General features: G+C 50.0%; 1 protein-coding gene across 3 annotated transcripts in view; it reads right to left on the bottom strand.

Annotated features, from left to right (window-relative positions):
- arhgef6 (Rac/Cdc42 guanine nucleotide exchange factor (GEF) 6) overlaps window positions 1-18983 on the bottom strand; it is a 250702-nt gene extending 231719 nt beyond the window's left edge. The window contains exons 1-2 of one of the 3 annotated variants that reach the window (XM_072505979.1): window positions 18894-18983; window positions 3912-3999 (exon numbers count right to left, since the gene is read on the bottom strand). The gene's annotated coding sequence lies outside the window, so the exon portion shown is untranslated. Of the gene's footprint in view, window positions 1-3911; window positions 4000-18893 lie in introns of those variants that run through there. The other 2 variants (XM_072505977.1, XM_072505978.1) reach the window with 2 other exon arrangements.
- Window positions 18984-21528: the final 2545 nt, after the last annotated feature.

The following is a 21528-nucleotide window of genomic DNA, read 5'->3' as shown; positions in this document are numbered from 1 at the left end:
TGGCAGAGACACACATGACATACTCATACTTACTGTTGCAGATGAGGGTGGAGGAGACAGGGGCAAGAGGTTTAAGAAAATGGTCTAGTGGTGAACAGGAACAAAGAACATAGAAAAGTACAGCACAGGAACAGGCCTTTCGGCCCTCCAAGCCCGTACCGACCATGCTGCCCGACTAAAGTACAATCTTCTACACTTCTTGGGTCCGATTCCCTCTATTCCCATCCTATTCATGTATTTGTCAACATGCCCCTTAAATGTCACTATCGTCCCTGCTTCCACCACCTCCTCCGGTAGCGTGTTCCAGGCACCCACTACCCTCTGTGCAAAAAATTAGCCTCGTACATCTACTCTAAACCTTGCCCCTCTCACCTTAGACCTATGCCCCCTCGTAATTTACCCCTCTACCCTGGGGAAAAGCCTCTGACTATCCACTCTGGCTATGCCCCTCAGAATTTTGTAGACCTCTATCAGGTCTCCCCTCAACCTCCTTCGTTCCAGTGAGAACAAACCGAGTTTATTCAACCGCTCCTCATAGCTAATGCCCTCCATACCAGGCAACATTCTGGTAAATCTCTTCTGCACCCTCTCTAAAGCCTCCACATCCTTCTGGTAGTGTGGCGACCAGAATTGAACACTATACTCCAAGTGTAGCCTAACTAAGGTTCTATACAGCTGCAACATGACTTGCCAATTCTTATACTCAATGCCCGGCCAATGAAGGCATGCATGCCGTATGCCTTCTTGACTACCTTCTCCACCTGTGTTGCCCCTTTCAGTGACCTGTGGACCTGTACACCTAGATCTCTCTGACTTTCAATACTCTTGAGGGTTCTACCATTCACTGTATATTCCCTACCTGCATTAGACCTTCCAAAATGCATTACCTCACATTTGTCCGGATTAAACTCCATCTGCCATCTCTCCGCCCAAGTTTCCAAACAATCTAAATCCTGCTGTATCCTCTGACAGTCCTCATCGCGATCCGCAATTCCACCAACTTTTGTGTCGTCTGCAAACTTACTAATCAGACCATTTACATTTTCCTCCAAATTATTTATATGTACTACGAACAACAAAGGTCCCAGCATTGATCCCTGCGGAACACCACTAGTCACAGTCCTCCAATTAGAAAAGCACTTTTTCATTGCTACTCTCTGCCTTCTATGACCTAGCCAGTTCTGTATCCACCTTGCCAGCTCACCCCTGATCCCGTGTGACTTCACCTTTTGTACCAGTCTACCATGAGGGACCTTGTCAAATGCCTTACTGAAGTCCATATAGACAACATCCACTGCCCTAACTGCATCAATCATCTTTGTGACCTCTTCGAAAAACTCTATCAAGTTAGTGAGACATGACCACCCCTTCACAAAACCACGCTGCCTCTCACTAATACGTCCATTTGCTTCCAAATGGGAGTAGATCCTATCTCGGAGAATTCTCTCCAGTAATTTCCCTACCACTGACGTAAGGCTCAGCGGCCTGTAGTTCCCTGGATTATCCTTGCTACCCTTCTTAAACAGAGGAACAACATTGGCTATTCTCCAGTCCTCCAGGACATCACCTGAAGACAGCGAGGATCCAAAGATTTCTGTCAAGACCTCAGCAATTTCCTATCTAGCCTCCTTCAGTATTCTGGGGTAGATCCCATCAGGCCCTGGGGACTTATCTACCTTAATATTTTTCAAGACGCCCAACACCTCGTCTATTTGGATCTCAATGTGACCCAGGCTCTCTACACACCCTTCTCCAGACTAAACATCCAACAATTCCTTCCCTTTGGTGAATACTGGTGCAAAGCATTCATTTAGTACCTCGCCCATTTCCTCTGGCTCCACATATAGATTCCCTTGCCTATCTTTCAGTGGGCCAACCCTTTCCCTGGCTACCCTCTTGCTTTTTATGTACGTGTAAAAATCCTTGGGATTTTCCTTAACCCTATTTGCCAATGACTTTTCGTGACCCCTTCTAGCCCTCCTGACTCCTTGCTTAAGTTCCTTCCTACTTTCCTTATATTCCACGCAGGCTTCGTCTGTTCCCAGCCTTTTAGCCCTAATAAATGCCTCGTTTTTCTTTTTGATGAGGCCTACAATATCTCTCGTTATCCAAGGTTCCCGAAAATTGCCGTATTTATCCTTCTTCCTCACAGGAACATGCCGGTCCTGAATTCCTTTCAACTGACACTTGAAAGCCTCCCACATGTCAGATGTTGATTTACCCTCAAACACCCACCCCCAATCTAGGTTCTTCAGTTCCCGCCTAATATTGTTATAATTAGCCTTCCCCCAATTTAGCACATTCACCTGAGGACCACTCTTATCCTTGTCCACCAGTACTTTAAAACTTACTGAATTGTGGTCACTGTTCCCGACCAGTGAGCAAGGCATTGTCTTTGCATTTCAGGATGATCCTGGAATAATGAACAGCAGGATTCCATCGTGCTTCGTGAGATCTAACAATGAATGGCCAAGCCATTTGCAACATACAAAACACTAAGAAGGTTGAGCAGTTAAACGCTCCCTTCCATGGTACACTAGACAGAGCAAGAATAATTTCATCATCCGTGTTTATATAGGATCTGGTTTCTTTTTAATTGCTGTAAACTTGATCTCATCTGAAACTCTGCTCCCCACATCTCAACTTGCACCAAATCTAGGTGTTTGCCAACCTATAGTGGCCTGGCTCACAGTCCAGCAACACCTCAATTCTCCTCATGTTCAAGTCTCTCAATGGCCTCGTCCATCCACATCTCTAATCTCCTCCAACACCACAATCCTCCAAGATCTTTGCACTTCTCCAATTCTGTACTCACTCATGTTTCCGACTTCAATCACTCCCACCATCAGTGGCTGAGCCTTCAGCTCTAGAATTCCTTCTTAAACCTCTCCGTCTCTCTTCTCCTTTTTAAGATGTTCCTCAAAATCTCTCTCTTGACCGAGCTTGTGGCCACCTGTCCCAAAGTGTCGTTATATGGCTCCGTGCTGTATAAATCACTACAGGGAACACCAAAAATAAACTTCCCTGATTTGGCAAAACTGACAAGGCCTTGGGCCTTCCCCGACTCTGGTCTCTGTGATTCTGACAAGTTTATCTTCCACACTTTGCCAGCTGCATTCCGACTCGTGCATCAGGAGCCTGTCTCACAGGCCTAGAGCAAATACAATGAAACATTAACTTCACTTGCAGAAAGTCCTTTCCTACTTTGAAAACCCGGGGTGAACACCATCAACACTGACTGCCGAGAAGGTGTAAAATTGAGGTAAGCAATAACTATTATGGAATTGAGTTTTGAGATGTTATCTGTATATAGTAACTCAGGATCTGTGAAGACAACAACAGGACTAACCACGGAGACAATAGAAAGTGAGAAAATGATAGTCACGTACACACCAGAGTCGGTACGGCTGAAGACACTAACGAAGAAGCAATTCTTGTTCATCCTGGGGCCAGCCCACCAAATACCAGACCTATCAGAGTCAATCTAAACTCAGTCAGCTTGACCAGATTAGACTCTCATACTCTCATGACTTCAACATGTGTTTTGGGGAGTGGAGGAAGAGGAGGGAAGGTGAGTGAAATGTCCCCGGTGCACAATTAGAAGTCATTGTAAGTGCAATCCTGGGGAAGGCAGCAGTTTAGCTGATCACGCTCAGTAACACAGCTCTTACGCTAGTTATCCACATGCTGAACAAGAACTGCTCACTGCTCATTTCAAACCTGAAACCAAACCAAACGCACAATTCACAGCCTTCGACAAGCCCGGCCCATCAAAACATACTGAAAAAAATATGCAACGCCGGACAAACCACGCAACACGCCATGAACAAAACACTAATAGTTATCTATAAGCATTAGCAGATGGGACAATGTGGACGGGTAAAACATCACGGGCACAGGGAGTCCCTTACCTTCAGTGGCCTTGTTAATTGCTGAAAGGGTGTTCAAAACCTTGGTGAAGTTCTGCCCTTTGTACAGATCATTGACATCGAACGTTTGCTGCAAAAAGACAGAAGCAAATCAAAGGCATACTTGTAAAGAAACATTATTCAGAACCACGTTCACTGCTTTCTCATAATTCATTCATTCTCAGGACATGGATGTCACCATTTATTGTCCATCCCAAGGCAGGTTTCCATCACAATGGACATGAAGTGAATCAGTTGGGTTTTTACAATAACTCGACAGCCTCATAGTCACTTTTACTGTGACTAGTTTATTTCCACATCTTGTTTCTTTTTCCCTTTTTTCCAATTAAGGGGCAACTTAGCGAGGCCAATCCACCTACCCTGCCGCCTTGCTTTGCCTGTTCGTGCCGATTGCAGGTTGCTCAGTTGTGATTTTCTGGTGTTTTACACAAAAGACAGGCACCTGCTGAATGAGGTTAACTATGAAATACGCATGATTTATAAAACCTTTGTGAGGCATCAATCGTGGCTCAGAGGACAAAATTCATGTCTCCAAGTCAGAGGGTTGTGGGTTCAACCCCTACGTCAGAGTGGATACGTAAGCCCCAGACACAGGGAGCATGTGTAAACTCCACATAGACAGTGACCCGGGGCCAGGACAGAACCCCGGTCCTCGGCACAGTGAGGCAGCAGTGCTAACCACTGCGCCACCGTGCCGCCTCGCATCTTGTTTCTCAAATCTGAATTCAACCTTCCAATTCTCATTTTCTGGATCATTAATCTGGGCCTTGAGATCACTCAAAATAACAATGATCTTTCCACACGTTATTCAACCACCATTCAGTGTTCAACATGCAGGCCACGGTATTTTTTTGCCGAACTCATTCTGGTAAAGCACATCAATACAACTTTTCAAATAAAAACACACATTTTCCGACAGAATAATTCAATGTTACTTTCATTCAAATGCACCCACTGTCCATCAAATACACAACACTTAATATCCATACTCAACTTCCTGGTTCACAAAAAGCTCAGCATTAAATATTCATTCAAACTTTTCCACCAATTTTAGAAGATTACTTTAGCTGTCGATTAAAATGTCAGGCAGAAGAGAGGAAGGATTAATGAAGTGAATCAGCTTGAACTAAACTAGTTCTTTTTTAAACCATCTGATCGGTGTTTCCTTCCTCTTCAGTCAGTACGCCGCAAACAGCAGAAATGTTCAAAAAATAACTCGTCATCCGCAGCTCACTGCGAAGATTAACCATTTGAGGGTCTTTGTACAAAATAGACTGGATTTTCGATACCCCAAATGTTCAGATTAATCCTATAACCAAGTCTGATTTGTCAGCTCAATTTGGGTTATATTAAAGGGAATCTGGACCAAAATATCATAAGACCATAAGACATAGGAGCGGAAGTAAGGCCATTCGGCCCATCGAGTCCACTCCACCATTCAATCATGGCTGATTTCAACTCCATTTACCCGCTCTCTCTCCATAGCCCTTAATTCCTCGAGAAATCAAGAATTTATCAACTTCTGTCTTAAAGACACTCAACGTCCCGGCCTCCACCGCCCTCTGTGGCAATGAATTCCACAGACCCACCACTCTCTGGCTGAAGAAATTTCTCCTCATCTCTGTTCTAAAGTGACTCCCTTTTATTCTAAGGCTGTGCCCCCGGGTCCTAGTCTTCCCTGCTAATGGAAACAACTTCCCTACATCCACCCTATCTAAGCCATTCATTATCTTGTAAGTTTCTATTAGATCTCCCCTCAACCTCCTAAATTCCAATGAATATAATCCCAGGGTCCTCAGACGTTCATCGTATGTTAGGCCTACCATTCCTGGGATCATCCGTGTGAATCTCCGCTGGACCCGCTCCAATGCCAGTATGTCCTTCCTGAGGTGTGGGGCCCAAAATTGCTCACAGTATTCTAAATGGGGCCTAACTCATCTACCATACACTGAGGAGATCCCAACCGTTTTAGTGAATGAAATATTCTGAAGTGCAATCACTATTGTTTATAGGTAAACACAGCAGCCAATTGACACACAGAAAACTTACGCAAACACCAACAAGGTGAGGAGCCGGTTGATCAGTTTTCTGCTGGATAATTGCTTCTTTTTTATAAAAAAATTTAGAGTACCCAATTCATTTTTTCCAATTAAGGGACAATTTAGCGTGTCCTACCTTGCTCATCTTTGTGTTGGGGGGGGGGGGGGGGGGGGGGGGGGGGGGGGGGGAGGAGAGAAACCCACGCAAGCAGGGGGAGAATGTGCAAACCCGGAGCCAGGATCAAACCTGGGACCTCGGCGCATGAGACTGCAGTGCTAACCACTGTGCCACTGTGCTGCCCTTGCTGTATAAATATTGACCAGGAAACCTGGCAAAGCTCTCCCGCTTTCCCTTGAATAGTGCCTTGGGTTCCTGAACATCCACCAGAACAGAGACATGGCTTTACCAGAGTATCTCACCTGAAAGGTGGCACCTCAGACAGTTCTGCACCAGGGTGAGTGTCAGCCTCGTGCTCATTGCCATCAACCCACAGGCAATGTTCCCACTAAACCAATGTTCCCAGGCAGCACGGTAACACAGCAGTTAGCACTGTTGCTTCACAGCTCCATGGTCCCAGGTTCAATTCCCGGCCTGGGACACTGTCTGTGCAGAGTCTGCATGTTCTCCCCGTGTTGCGTGGGTTCCCTCTGGGTGCTCCGGTTTCCTCCCAGTCCAAACATGTGCAGGTTAGGTGGATTGGCCATAATAAACTGCCCTTAGTGACCAAAACAAAAGCTTAGATGGGGTTACTGGGATAGGGTGGAGGGGTGGGCTTATGTACGATGCTCTTTCCAAGAGCCGGTGCAGACTCGATGCGCCGAATGGCCTCTTTCTGCACTGTAAATTCTATGATTCTATAAACAAAGCAGGCAGTCAGAGGAAGTACTGCGCTCGGTAATTAACCCCTTCCTCACTCTCTCACCTACCCTACCAGGATGAGAATTCCTTTTTTTTTTTTTTAAATAAGTTTAGAGTGCCCAATTCATTTTTTCCAATTAAGGGGCAATTTAGTGTGGCCAACCTATCTATCTGCAAATCTTTGGGTTGTGGGGGTGAACCCCACGCAAACACGGGGAGAATGTGCAAACTCCACACGGACAGTGACTCAGAGCCAGGATCGAACCTGGGACCTCGGCCACATGAGGCAGCAGTGCTAACCACTGTGCCACCCCAAGGATGAGAATTCCAATCAGCAATTTCAATTCCAGCGAACATCACCTCTACAAGTTCAAAGTCAAACATATGCCCGATGCTCGATAACAGTTTGACTGCTGAATCACTGGCTCTTGCAAATTCAGATACAAACTACTTATTTTTTTAAGGTATTATTTGTCAATCTCGAAATACTGAAATTTTGTCTTCGGAAATCAATCATAAAACCTCATTGAGCTTTACCATTCTCTTAATCAACCCGTTAGCTTTGATCAGAGGGTCAGTACTGAGGGAATGCTGCACTGTCAGAGGGTCAGTACTGAGGGAATGCTGCACTGTCAGAGGGTCAGTACTGAGGGAGTGCTGCACTGTCAGAGGGTCAGTACTGTGGGAGTGCTGCACTGTCAGAGGGTCAGTACTGAGGGAGTGCCGCACTGTCAGAGGGTCAGTACTGTGGGAGTGCCGCACTGTCAGAGGGTCAGTACTGAGGGGGTGCCGCACTGTCAGAGGGTCAGTACTGAGGGAGTGCTGCACTGTCAGAGGGTCAGTACTGAGGGGGTGCTGCACTGTCAGAGGGTCAGTACTGAGGGAGGGCTGCACTGTCAGAGGGTCAGTACTGAGGGGGTGCTGCACTGTCAGAGGGTCAGTACTGAGGGGGTGCTGCACTGTCAGAAGGTCAGTACTGAGGGAGTGCCGCACTGTCAGAGGGTCAGTACTGAGGGAGTGCTGCACTGTCAGAGGGTCAGTACTGAGGGAGTGCTGCACTGTCAGAGGGTCAGTACTGAGGGAGTGCTGCACTGTCAGAGGGTCAGTACTGAGGGTGCTGCACTGTCAGAGGGTCAGTACTGAGAGAGTGCTGCACTGTCACAGAGTCAGTACTGAGGGAGTGCTGCACTGTCAGTGAGTCAGTACTGAGGGAGTGCTGCAGTCAGAGGGTCAGTACTGAGGGAGTGCTGCGCTGTCAGATAGGCTGCAAAATTGGGCAGAGAAATGGCAGATGGAATTTACCCCGGGCAAATGCGAGGGGATGTATTTTGGGAGATCCAATTCAGGTGGGAGCTATAAAATAAATGGCAGAACTAACATGAGCTTAGACACAGAGATCTGGGCGTGCAGGTCCACAGATCATTAATAGTGGCAGCAGAGGGGGAAATGGTGGTAAAGAAAGCATATGGCATGCTTGCCTTCACAGGATGGGGTATAGAGTATAACAGCTCGAAAATTATGTCACAGTTATATAGAATGTTGGTTAGGCCACATTTGGAATACTGGGTCCAATTCCGGTCACCGCACTAACAGAAGAACGTGGAGGCTTTGGAGAGAGTACAGAAAAGGTTTACCAGGATGTTGCCTGGTATGGACGGTATTAGCTCTGAGGAGATATTGAATAAACTGGGATTGTTCTCCCTGGAGAGACGGAGGCTGAGGGGCAACCTGATAGAACATAAGTTTATAAAATTAGTAGGAGTATAGATAGGATAAACAATTGGAGGCTTTTTCTCAGAAAATGACAATTACAAGGGGGCACAAGTTCAAGGTGAGGTGCATTCAGTGGAGATGTGCGGGACAAGTTTTTTTACACAGAGGGTGGTGGTGGCCTGGAATGCACTGCCACGTGAGGTGGCTGAGGCAGATAGGTCTATGATAGGACACGTGATTGGCGCAGGCTTGGAGGGCCGAAGGGCCTGTTCCTGTGCTGTATTGTTCTTTGTTAACCTTAAGAGAATATTGAACTGGACTCGTAAGTCCCTTTTGTGCTTCTGATTGCCGAAGCCTTTTCCTATTTAGAAAATAGTCTATTTTTCCTTCCAAAGTGCGTAACCTCACATTTTTCCACATTGTATTCCATCTGCCACTTCTTTGCCCACTCTCCTAGCCTGTCCAAGTCCTTTTGCAGCCCACCTGCTTCCCCAAAGTACCTGTTCCTCGACAGATCTTTGTATCATCATGAGCCTGTTACAGTTACAGATCCAACAATGGAATCAAATTGAATATACCATCTAAACTGGTCACGCTACACACAGCAAATTATTTTCAAAGGGCTTGGCTACAAGATAAAAAAGTCACCCTGGTTAAAATATTAGCAACATCCTTTACTTGCACACACACATTCCCTCTCTTCTCAGACCACAACCCACTGGTCACATCTCGGTTTAACCCCACTCGGGTGCCACTTACCCACCCCCAGGACCATCCAGTGCCACAGAGTCGATGACCACAGGGAGCAACATGGTCAAAACCTGCCTTCCCCACCCAAGCTCAGGGATAGGCAGAGAGACGGATCTGATCCTGGAGGCAGGGAGCTTGAATGTGGAAGATTTGGAGAGAAATCAAAGAGAGGAGTGACCTAGAACCAGGTGGAACTGATCCCAGCGACACTCTTGATTGTGTCAGCGGGATGTCTGTTATTCCCATCCTCACCATTTCCTGAATGGGTCTCTACTCAAGGTCTAAACTGCTGGAATAGAAGCCGTTTCCTGTGGCGTCCTGCTCCGTCTGCTTGCAGTATTCCACGTCAGGTAGCGGTGCACAGACTGGACTAGTTTACATTCCAAACTGTTGCCATTAATCTTTAAAATTCACTCGGAGGATAGCAACTAGCAACCCTCAGGTTAACAGTAAGATAAAAAAACAAATGAAGAGAATTATTTCTCAATGACATCTAGAAGCCAAAGACAACACAGGAGTCTTTAAAAAGAGGGCTGAAGAACTGTGAGATGAATTTAGCTGCTGTACAATAACTACACAATGTGAAAGCTTTCTCCTGTAATTCACAATTAATTATTTCTGGCCTTTGATCAGAAACCCGATTCTGGAGATTGACTATTTCAATTGTGTGTTCTTTCCTCCCAAAGTGCCCGACCCGTCAGTGTTTCTAGTGTAAGTGGAGCCTGGCCCAGACTGTACGGCATCAGAAAGGAAGGCCTGCATTTAAGTAGCACCTTCCACAGCCTCACTACCTTCCAAAACACTTTACAGCTAATGACGTACATTTGAATTGAAATCACCGTTACGGCACAAATTTAATACAAACTGGAGATTGCTAAGAAGACAGAAAGATAGCACACAGTATCTGAAACCACATCTCTTGTAAACACCGAAAATCGGGTCGCGCATATTCAACTGAAATGTGACATGTGACATCAATCAACAAAGCCAACAGATGTTCGATGATCTAGTGAATTAGTGAGGTACAGAGTGCGTTAATGTCTACCAGGCTGTGGCCACATCACACTTTCTGGTTGCGGGGCCATTCGCACGCGAGACTGAATCATTGGCTCGGAGATAATGACGGGGAATACAAGACTTGCCCTTCGTGTTAAAGGATCAGGTTTGGATGAAAGATGAGAGAAACATTTTCATCCTTAAGGTGGTATTCAATTTTAAACAGTACAGCAAAAGGAAAATCTGGGACATTACCTTAAATGACAATAATTGAACAATGGAACACAGGCTTAAACGATCAGGAGCAAAATGGAGGCCTGGTACAGAACATAGTCCTCTGCACCGACCCTTAAGCCCTCACTTCCACCCTATCCCCATAATCAATAACCCCTCCTAACCTTTTTGGACATTAAGGACAATTTTAGCCTGGCCAATCCACCTAATATGCAAGTCTTTGGACTGTGGGAGGAAACCGGAGCACCCGGAGGAAACCCACGCAGACACGGGGAGAACGTGCAGACTCCACACAGACAGTGACCGCTGTGAAGCCAGTGTTAGCGATTTGTGCTACTGTGCTGCCTACTGTTAGGATGATCTTCACAGATAGCGTGATTAACATATAGGATGGACATCCAGAGTCACGGCATAATTTACAAACCCCTTGGACATTGCAATGAAGGGGAATTCAGGGACATTCTGGATGATAGAATATGGTCTGAACAGCTCCACTCAGCCATATTTAATTGGGAGAGAAAGTAATGTTGGCCAAATCACTAGAATTCTCTGATCTTCCTCCAACAGTCTAATCGGATCTTTAACATCTCCCAGAAGAAAGTCTCAGTTTAACGCCTCCTCCAGAATGCTTCGTGACAATGCAGAACTCCCTCAGTGCCACACAGGGATGACAAACTACGTACAGACAATGTTCCCGAACCCACCACCTTCCCAGAAGACAAGAATGTCTGAAACTGGTAAAGGAATGAGCAGAAACACGGTCTTTAACATGGTCTGTCTAAATTAAGCTATTTACTCATGGACTCTAAAATTATATTGTATTACTCCATTAATAATAGATACACAGGAGTGAATAATTGAAGGGATCAGATGACATGATTAAACGGTGAGAGCGAAGCTTGAGTAATCTACTGTAGTCACATGAAACAGTTTGTATTGTGACCCTCCTCTCGCACTGTGGTAGATATACAGCTTCTTGTAACTGAGAGCTTTGTGGCTCAAAGCACCTTTATAAATGGCAGTAACTGCCTGCACTCTGGTTCCCCAAAGTGTGACATCCACACAGAATTATTCACGGTTATGACACGATTACCACCACAAATACCCCACCCTTTCAATGTCAACAATCCTCCAACGCGAGGTAAAAACCAAGAATTCTTCCTGAATGAACTGTTCATTCGCAAACTATGGGGCAAGATATTTCTGCATTATTACCCATTTCAATTACTTCAACAATCCTGTTATCTGATAGAGCAATCTCCCTGGTGAGGGCTCGCCTTCCCTCCTTGGAAATCCAGCTGCATGGTATGTCGCCAATCCCCGCTGACTCGGTGAGGAGAGGCCAGGCAAGGGCAGTTTATGAGTGGGTTCTCATGAGTGGGGAGCGAGTACCCAACCGAGAGTTAGCGGCCATGCTTTCACAGTCCCGATTGGAAGGCTGGCCATTTCAGGTGTGACGGAGTACATTGTATCCGGTCATGAGGCCTGGGTGCTGCACTATCAGAGAGTCAGTACGGAGGGTCAGTACTGAGGGAGTGCTGCACTGTCAATGGGTCAGTACCGAGGGAGTGCTGCACTGTCAATGGGTCAGTACCGAGGGAGTGCTGCACTGTCAGAGGGTCAGTACTGAGGGAGTGCTGCACTGTCAATGGGTCAGTACTGAGGGAGTGCTGCACTGTCAGAGGGTCAGTACTGAGGGAGTGCTGCACTGTCAGAGGGTCAGTACTGAGGGAGTGCTGCACTCTGACAGTGTACTAGCCTCCTGTACCAGCCTCCCCGAACAGGCGCCGGAATGTGTCGACTAGGGGCTTTTCACAGTAACTTCATTTGAAGCCTACTTGTGACAATAAGCGATTTTCATTTTTCATTTCACTGTCAGAGGGTCAGTACTGAGGGAGTGCCACACTGTCAGTGGGTCAGTACTAAGGGAGTGCTGCACTGTCAGAGGGTCAGTACTGAGGGAGTGCTGCACTGTCACAGGGTCAGTACTGAGGGAGTGCTGCACTGTCACAGGGTCAGTACTGAGGGAGTGCTGCACTGTCACAGGGTCAGTACTGAGGGAGTGCCGCACTGTCAGAGCCGCTGCATCTCAACTTCCAGGTGGGGAGAGCTTCCCAAGAGCGAGAAAGCAGACATCACAGAATCACAGAATAATACAGTGCAGAAAAGGCCCTTCGGCCCATCGAGTGCATGAAAAACACTGACCTGCCCACCTAATCCCATTTGCCAGCACTCGGCCCGTAGCCTTGAATATGACGTGCCAAGTGCTCATCCAGGTACTTTTTAAGGATGTGAGGCAACCCGCCTCTCCCAGGCAGTGCGTTCCAGACCATCACCACCCTCTGGTCAAAAAGCTTTTCCTCAAATCCTCCAAAAACCTTCCGCCCCTCACCTTGAACTTCTGTCCCTTCGTAACTGACCCTTCAACTATTGAAAACACTTGCTTCCTGTCCAGGCCCCTCACTAGGCGCCATTCATCACCACAGTACGTCCCAAATTGGTTCACAGCCAGTGAAGTACTTTTGAAGTGGGGTCGCTGTTGGAATGTAGAAAATGCGGCAACTAGTTTGCACGCAGTGAGCTCCCACAAAGCAAACATGACAATGACCAGATAATCTCTTTTTAGATATGGATACATATTGGTCAGGATATTGGGGAGGTCTCCCGTCAGTCCCACATCATCTTTGAAATATTGACAGTGGGATTCTTTACATCACCAGGGAGGCCAGTCTTGTGCAAAATAAGACCTCTGACCCACTGACAGTGCAGCACTCCCTCAGTACTGACCCTCTGACAGTGCGGCACTCCCTCAGTACTGACCCTCTGACAGTGCAGCACTCCCTCAGTACTGACCCTCTGACAGTGCAGCACTCCCTCATTACTGACCCTCTCACATTGCAACACTCCCTCAGTACTGACCCTCTGACATTGCAGATTATGTGGTCGTGGGTATGGAAGGTGCTGACTAAGGAACCTTGGTGAGTTGCTGCAGCGCATCTTGTAGATGGTACACACGTATGTCACTGTTTGTCGGTGGTGGAGGGTTTGAATGTTTGTGGAAGGAGGAGCAATCAAGCGGGGCTGCTTTGTCCTGGATGGTGTTGAGCTTCTTGAGTGTTGTTGGAGCTGCACTCATCCAGGCAAGTGGAGAGTATTCCATCACACTCCTGACTTGTGCCTTGTAGATGGTGGACAGACTTTGGGGACTCAGGAGGTGAGTTACTCACTGTAGGATTCCCAGCCTCTAATCTGCTCTTGTCGTAGCCACAGTATTAATGTGGCTGGTCCAGTCCACTTTGTGGTAAATGGTAACCCCCAGGATGTTGATCGTGGAGAAATTCAGTGATGATACTAATGCTGAATGTCAATATTAGTTATAGATTAAGTGATCGCATTGACCAATAAGTTAATACCGTGGTATAATGTGAGAGGCAGGACAGTAGTGTGTGAACAATGTAGACCTCGGTCTCTACTCATTTATCACTTCCCCCTTCCACGTTCTGCAGTTGTTTTGTTGGTTACAAGTATCGAGGGGTTGGAAAGAAAGGTGGGATAGATTTGGATTGGAGAGCTCATTCTCGGGGCTGAATCGGATACCCCTCTTCGATCGAACAATTTCAGATATCTGATGACGTATACTACCAGCATCGAGTCAAAAAGACAATGTGACCGTTGTGCAGACTGTTCCCCCTACAAGTTACTTCTGCTTCCTCAATCTGTTCTCAGGATCTCTCACAGCATCTGTGCCGTCAATTTACAGTAAAAGGACAGATTTGTGTTTCTGTATTCCATTCCACAAATTCAAACAAAGGTACTTGAGCCAGTCACTCACTGTTAATAAGATAGGAAACATGGAAGGTAAATACGGACAGCAAGATTCAACTGTGCAGCACTCCCTCAGTACTGACCCATGGGAATGGGGAAATTCATCTCATGAACTTGGCCAGCTATTGCGCCTTTTATTATTTTGAAACCAGGAACTGAGAGTTTTAAGTTAGTAAAACCTCCTCTTCCACTTTTTAACTTTTATTCAATTTGATTCACACGGAGTGCAGCCTAAGCCACAGTCTCAGTAATTGTCCATCATTGATATGAAGGCAGGGCCAACATGAAACACTTTTCATCATTTCCACTGAGCCCTTTTCAATAACCAGGATGTTCCAATCAGCCCCAAGCAATGGTAATTACCCAGGCAGTATGTTCGGAGTGGTTAATGGGTGGAATCTCACGCTGAGACTAGTTAACGTACATAGAAACACAAATAGGAAACAGAAGCAGGAGGCCATTCGGCCCCTTCCGCCCTGCTCCGCCATTCACTCTGATCATGGCTGATCATCAAGGTCAATACTCTGATCTCCCCCCCCCCCCCCCCCCCCCCCCCCCATATCCCGCGACCCCTTTAGCCCCAAGAGCTGTATCGAATTCCTTCTTGAACTCTGGGTGAAGACATTTCTCCTCACCTCAGTCCTAAAAGGTTTACCCCTTACCCTCAAACTATGACCCCTAGTTCTGGACTCCCCCACCATCAGGAAGAGGGCGGCACAGTGGTTCGCGCTGCTGCTTCACAGCGCCAGGGACACAAGTTCAATTCCGGCACGGGGTTACTGTCTGTGCGGAGTCTGCCCGTTCTCCCAGTATCTGCGAGGGCTTCCTCCGGGTGCTCTGGTTTCCTCCCACAATCCAAAGATGTGCAGGTTAGGTGAGTTGGACATGATAAATTGCCCTTAGGGTCCAAAGGTTAGAAGGGGTCATGGGGACAGGGCAGGGGAGTGGGCCTGGGTAGAGTGCGCTTTCAGAGGGTTATTGCTGACTCGATGGGCCAAATGGCCTCACCTTCCGAACTGTAGGTATTCTATCAGGAACATTCTTTCTGAATCTACCCCATCTAATCCTGGTAGAATTTTGTAAGTTTCTATGAGATCCCCTCTCACTCTTCTAAACTCCAATGAATATAATCCAAACCGAATTGGGCTCTCCTCATATGACAGTCCCACCATCCCAGGAATCAGCCGGGTAAACCTTCGCTGCTCTCCCTCCACAGACACCAAAACTGCACACTATACTCCAGGTGTGGCCTCACCAATGCCCTATACAATTGCAGTAAAACATCTCTATTCCTGTACACAAATCCTCTCGCTATGAAGGACAACATACCATTTGCCTTCTTTACTGCCTGCTGTACCTGCACCACACACCCATAATACTCCCCAACATGAGTGAATGGGACTGGGGTGGGGTGGGGGGGGCGGGGTGGACACGAGAGGAGTGCTGGTAGACGATGGGACCGAGAGATGTGTCTGCTGGTGAAAAGTTCACCGCATCCCATCAACAATATGAGCAAAATAGCAGCGTTCAAGATCTGCTGGAAGGTTAGGAGCCAAATAGCACAGAGTAGAGTGTCTCACAGGGGCAATCAGTCCGTCCCACCTGGTACACACTGTGGCTTTGGAGAAGAGGAAGAGGGCAGCGAATACTAAAGCACCCAGACAGGACAATCAGAGTGAATCGGAAAGGAAAATCGTGAGATTAAGGAACAAACTGTTACCTCCAGATTAAAAATAACGGGAACACTACTGAATACAAACAGAAGACAACGTGCGCGTATTACAAATTGCAATATAAATAAACCTGGGTTATTAGAAATAATGATGTCTCAGGTACATCAGACACAGGATTAGGAGCAGGAACAGACCATTCAACTGCCTGAATGTGTTCGGCCATTTAATAAGATCATGGCTGATTCCAGACCTCATTCACCCCTTACTGCCTAATCCTGTGAATCCTTTACACTCAATCTCAATCTTCAGTATACTCCCGGCTCAGCACCTATGGCCCTCTGGTGAAGAGATATCCAAACATTCACAAGCCTCAGACTGTAGAAACCACTTGTACCCTGGGGGTTCATGTCGAGACTGGAGTCCACCAGCCTCTGTCTCTCCACCTTCATAAGGCATGGTGGCATAGTGGTTAGCACTGCTGCCTCACAGCTCTCGGAACCTGGGTTCAATTCTCGTCTCAGGTGACTGTGTGGAGTTTGCACTTTCTCGTGTCTGCGTGGGTTTCCTCCGGGTGCTCCGGTTTCCTCCCACAGTCCAATGATGTGCAGGTTAGGCGGATAAGCCATGCTAAATTGCCCCTTAGTGTCCAATAGGTTAAGTGGGGTTACGGAGATAGGGTGGAGATAGGTGTGGGCTTAAGTCCAAGTAGGGTGCTCTTTCCAATGGCCGGTGCAGACTCGATGGGCCGAATGGCCTCCTTCTGCACTGTAAATTCTATGGTCCAATTATCCCATCCTGGCATCCCAAACCTCTTCCCCCAATAAACAAAACAAACCTTAGCAAACCTTAATGCCAACTAAGACCACGTCAAGGTAACTTAATCTTCGGCAGGTGTAGAAATTCCATCAAATCCCCCAACCAAGCCGAGGGCTTAGTGGCACCGGGGACCTCCAGCCAAACAGAACTATGAGCGAGACAAAGGCCAAGACATCAGCCTTCATCCCCGTCTGCAGCCCCAGCGAGTCAGACACTCCAAAGATGGCCACTCCCATAATCTCAGAGTAAGGGGTCACCCATTTAACATAAGAATTCGGCAATTCAGCCCTTCGAGCCTGCCCCACCATTCAATCAGATCCTGGCTGATTGACAGGGGGAGGGGGGGAGGGGGAGGTCAGGGGGGAGGGGGAGGTCAGGGGGGAGGGGGAGGTCAGGGGGGAGGGGGGAGGTCAGGGGGGAGGGGGAGGTCAGGGGGGAGGGGGAGGTCAGGGGGGAGGGGGAGGTCAGGGGGGAGGGGGAGGTCAGGGGGGAGGGGGAGGTCAGGGGGGAGGGGGAGGTCAGGGGGGAGGGGGAGGTCAGGGGGGAGGGGGGAGGTCAGGGGGGAGGGGGAGCTCAGGGGGGAGGGGGAGCTCAGGGGGGAGGGGGGAGCTCAGGGGGGAGGGGGAGCTCAGGGGGGAGGGGGAGCTCAGGGGGGAGGGGGGAGCTCAGGGGGGAGGGGGAGCTCAGGGGGGAGGGGGGGAGCTCAGGGGGGAGGGGGAGCTCAGGGGGAGGGGTGAGGTCAGGGGGAGGGGTGAGGTCAGGGGGAGGGGTGAGGTCAGGGGGAGGGGTGAGGTCAGGGGGAGGGGGAGGTCAGGGGGAGGGGGAGGTCAGGGGGAGGGGGAGGTCAGGGGGGAGGGGGAGGTCAGGGGGAGGGGGAGGTCAGGGGGAGGGGGAGGTGGAGGGGGAGGTCAGGGGGAGGGGGAGGTGGAGGTCAGGGGGAGGGGAAGGGGGAGGTCAGGGGGAGGGGGAGGGGGAGGTCAGGGGGAGGGGGAGGGGGAGGTCAGGGGGAGGGGAAGGGGGAGGTCAGGGGGAGGGGGAGGTCAGGGGGAGGGGAAGGGGAGGGGAAGGGGGAGTGGAAGGGGGAGGGGAAGGGGGAGGGGAAGGGGGAGGGGGAGGGGAAGGGGGAGGGGAAGGGGGAGGGAAGGGGGAGGGGAAGGGGGAGGGGAAGGGGGAGGGGGGAGGTCAGGGGGAGGGGGAGGTCAGGGGGAGGGGGAGGTCAGGGGGAGGGGGAGGTCAGGGGGAGGGGGAGGTCAGGGGGAGGGGGAGGTCAGGGGGAGGGGGAGGTCAGGGGGAGGGGGAGGTCAGGGGGGAGGGGGAGGTCAGGGGGAGGGGGAGGTCAGGGGGAGGGGGAGGTCAGGGGGAGGGGGGAGGTCAGGGGAGGGGGAGGTCAGGGGGAGGGGGAGGTCAGGGGGAGGGGGGAGGTCAGGGGGAGGGGGAGGTCAGGGGGAGGGGGAGGTCAGGGGGAGGGGGAGGTCAGGGGGAGGGGGAGGTCAGGGGGAGGGGGAGGTCAGGGGGAGGGGGAGGTCAGGGGGAGGGGGAGGTCAATGGGAGGGGGAGGTCAATGGGAGGGGGAGGTCAATGGGAGGGGGAGGTCAATGGGAGGGGGAGGTCAATGGGAGGGGGAGGTCAGGGGGAGGGGGGAGGTCAGGGGGAGGGGGAGGTCAGGGGGAGGGGGAGGTCAGGGGGAGGGGGGAGGTCAGGGGGAGGGGGAGGTCAGGGGGAGGGGGAGGTCAGGGGGAGGGGGAGGTCAGGGGGAGGGGGAGGGGGAGGTCTGGGGAGGGGGAGGTCTGGGGGAGGGGGAGGTCAGGGGGAGGGGGAATGTCAGGGGGGGGGGGAGGTCAGGGGGAGGGGGAGGGGGTGAGGTCAGGGGGAGGGGGGAGGGGGGTGAGGTCAAGGGGGGGGAAGAGGTCAGGGGGAGGGGGAGGGGGGGGGGGAAGAGAGGCAAGGGGGGGGGGGAAGAGGCCAGGGTGAGGGGGGGGGGGGGGAAGAGGCCAGGGGGAGGGGGGGCCAGGGTGGGGTGGTTTTAGGGGTCAGGATTGGGTGGGAGGGGGTCACTCACCTCGATGTGAAGCGCCGAGCAGCCCCTCAGGAACTCACGGATATTTCCACAGGTTTCACTCTCGGTTCGCGGCTCCGGACAAAACTGAGGGAGAGAGAGAGGCTGGTCAGTGAGTGCGGACACCGGACACCGGGACTGACCGGACACCCGGACTCCCCAGACAGACTGGACAAACCGGACACCCCGGACAGACCGGACACCACGGACAGACTGGACACCACGGACAGACCGGACACTCGGACCACGAACACCCGGAATGACCGGGACTGACCGGACATGGGTCTGACCAGACACTGGGACTGGCCGGTCACTCGGACATGAACGGACCGGTTACCCGGGCACTGGGATTGGCCGGAGACCCAGATACGGGACTGACTGGCCTCCGGCACCGACCGGACACGGGTGTGACCAGACAACCAGAAACGGGACCGACCGGACACTGGGACTGACCGGACACTTGGGAGTGACCGGACACTTGGGAGTGACCAGACACCCACGGGATCCACGACCCATCTCCCCGAGCACCGGGAGCCCCCCCCCCACCCCCGAGAACCGGGGTCCACTTTCCCGTGAACTGGGGTCCATTTCCTGACCCCGGAAAAAAACGGGATCCACTCCCCTGATCCTCCAGAAAAAGCAAGATCCAAGATCCCGTTCCACCATGAAACCAAATTCAGCCCCAGGAAACTGGGATCCACTCCCCTCCACCGGGAAACCCGACATCCACCCCCGCCCCTATTAAATCTCGGATCCACTTCCCCCATCCTCCAGGATCCATTCTGCCTAACTCCCCTCAAAAATGGGATCCACTCCCACCTCCCAAAAACAGTCCACTTCCGCGCCCCCTCAAAAAGCAGGATTCACTCCCCACTTCCAGAAAAAAAAAATTTCCCCATCTTTGGGGAAAACCCGGGATCCACTATCAGCCGCCAAAATGAGGGATTCACTCCTTCCACAAACAAACCCCAGGAGCCACCCCCAGAAAAACACAGGATCCATTCCCAATCCACTCCCCAAAATCCCAGAATCTACTCCCCGATTCCACTCATGATTCCACTCCACTAATGTGGCCCTGACTTCAGTCGTAATGAAGTGCTTCGAGAGGTTGATCATGAAGCGCATCACCTTCATACTCCCAGAACGCCTTGATCCACTGCAATTCACATACCGCTGCAACCAGTCCACATCAGACACCATTTCTCTGGCCCTACACTCATCCCGAGAGCATCTCGAAAACAAGGACTCCTACATTAGACTCCTATTTATTGACTACAGCTCCGCCTTCAACACCATAATCCCAGCCAAGCTCCTATCAAAGCTCCAAAACCTAGGTCTTGGCTCCCCACTCTGCAACTGGATCCTCGATTTTCTGACCAACAGACCACAATCAGTAAGAATGAACAACAACACCTCCTCCACAATAGTCCTCAACACCGGCGCCCCGCAAGGCTGCGTACTTAGCCCCCTACTCTACTCCCTGTACACACACGACTGCGCGGCAAAACTTGGTTCCAACTCCATCTACAAGTTTGCTGACGATACGACCATAGTGGGCCGGATCTCGAATAACGATGAGTCCGAATACAGGAGGGAGATAGAGAACCTAGTGGAGTGGTGTAGCGACAACAATCTCTCCCTCAATGCCAGCAAAACTAAAGACTTGGTAATTGACTTCAGGAAGCAAAGTACTGCACACACGCCTGTCAGCATCAACGGGGCCGAGGTGGAGATGGTTAGCAGTTTCAAATTCCTCGGGGTGCACATCTCCAAAAATCTGTCCTGGTCCACCCACGTCGACGCTACCACCAAGAAAGCACAACAGCGCCTATACTTCCTCAGGAAACTAAGGAAATTCGGCATGTCCACATTGACTCTTACCAACTTTTACAGATGCACCATAGAAAGCCTCCTATCGGGCTGCATCACAGCCTGGTATGGCAACTGCTCGGCCCAAGACCGCAAGAAACTTCAGAGAGTCGTGAACACCGCCCAGTCCATCACACGAACCTGCCTCCCATCCATTGACTCCATCTACACCTCCCGCTGCCTGGGGAAAGCGGGCAGCACAATCAAAGACCCCTCCCACCCGGCTTATTCACTCTTCCAACTTCTTCCATCGGGCAGGGGATACAGAAGTCTGAGAACACGCACGAACAGACTCAAAAACAGCTTCTTCCCCACTGTTACCAGACTCCTAAATGACCCTCTTATGGACGGACTTCATTAACACTACACCGTATGCTTCATCCGATGCCAGTGCTTATGTAGTTACATTGTATATGTTGTGTTGCCCTATTATGTATTTTCTTTTATTCCCTTTTCTTCTCATGTACTTAATGATCTGTTGAGTAGCTCGCAGAAAAATACTTTTCACTGTACCTCGGTACACGTGACAATAAACAAATCCAATCCAATCCTCTCCCAAACCAAGGATTCTCCTAACTTTCTATTACATTTACATCAACAGCAGCTTGCATATTAACCTGCCTTAGAATCATAGATCCCCTACAGTGCAGAAGGAGGCCATTCAGCCCATCAGGTCTGCCCTGACCCTCTGAAAGAGCACTCTACCTGAGCTCGTAACCCCACTTAGCCCCTGGACACTTGGGAGGCAATTTATCATGGGCCAGTCTAT

The sequence above is a fragment of the Scyliorhinus torazame genome, chromosome 5 (assembly GCF_047496885.1).
Source record: "Scyliorhinus torazame isolate Kashiwa2021f chromosome 5, sScyTor2.1, whole genome shotgun sequence".
NCBI lineage: Eukaryota > Metazoa > Chordata > Chondrichthyes > Carcharhiniformes > Scyliorhinidae > Scyliorhinus > Scyliorhinus torazame.
The sequence above is the reverse complement of the archived record's forward strand: the minus strand, read 5'-3'. Positions and strand labels throughout refer to the sequence as shown.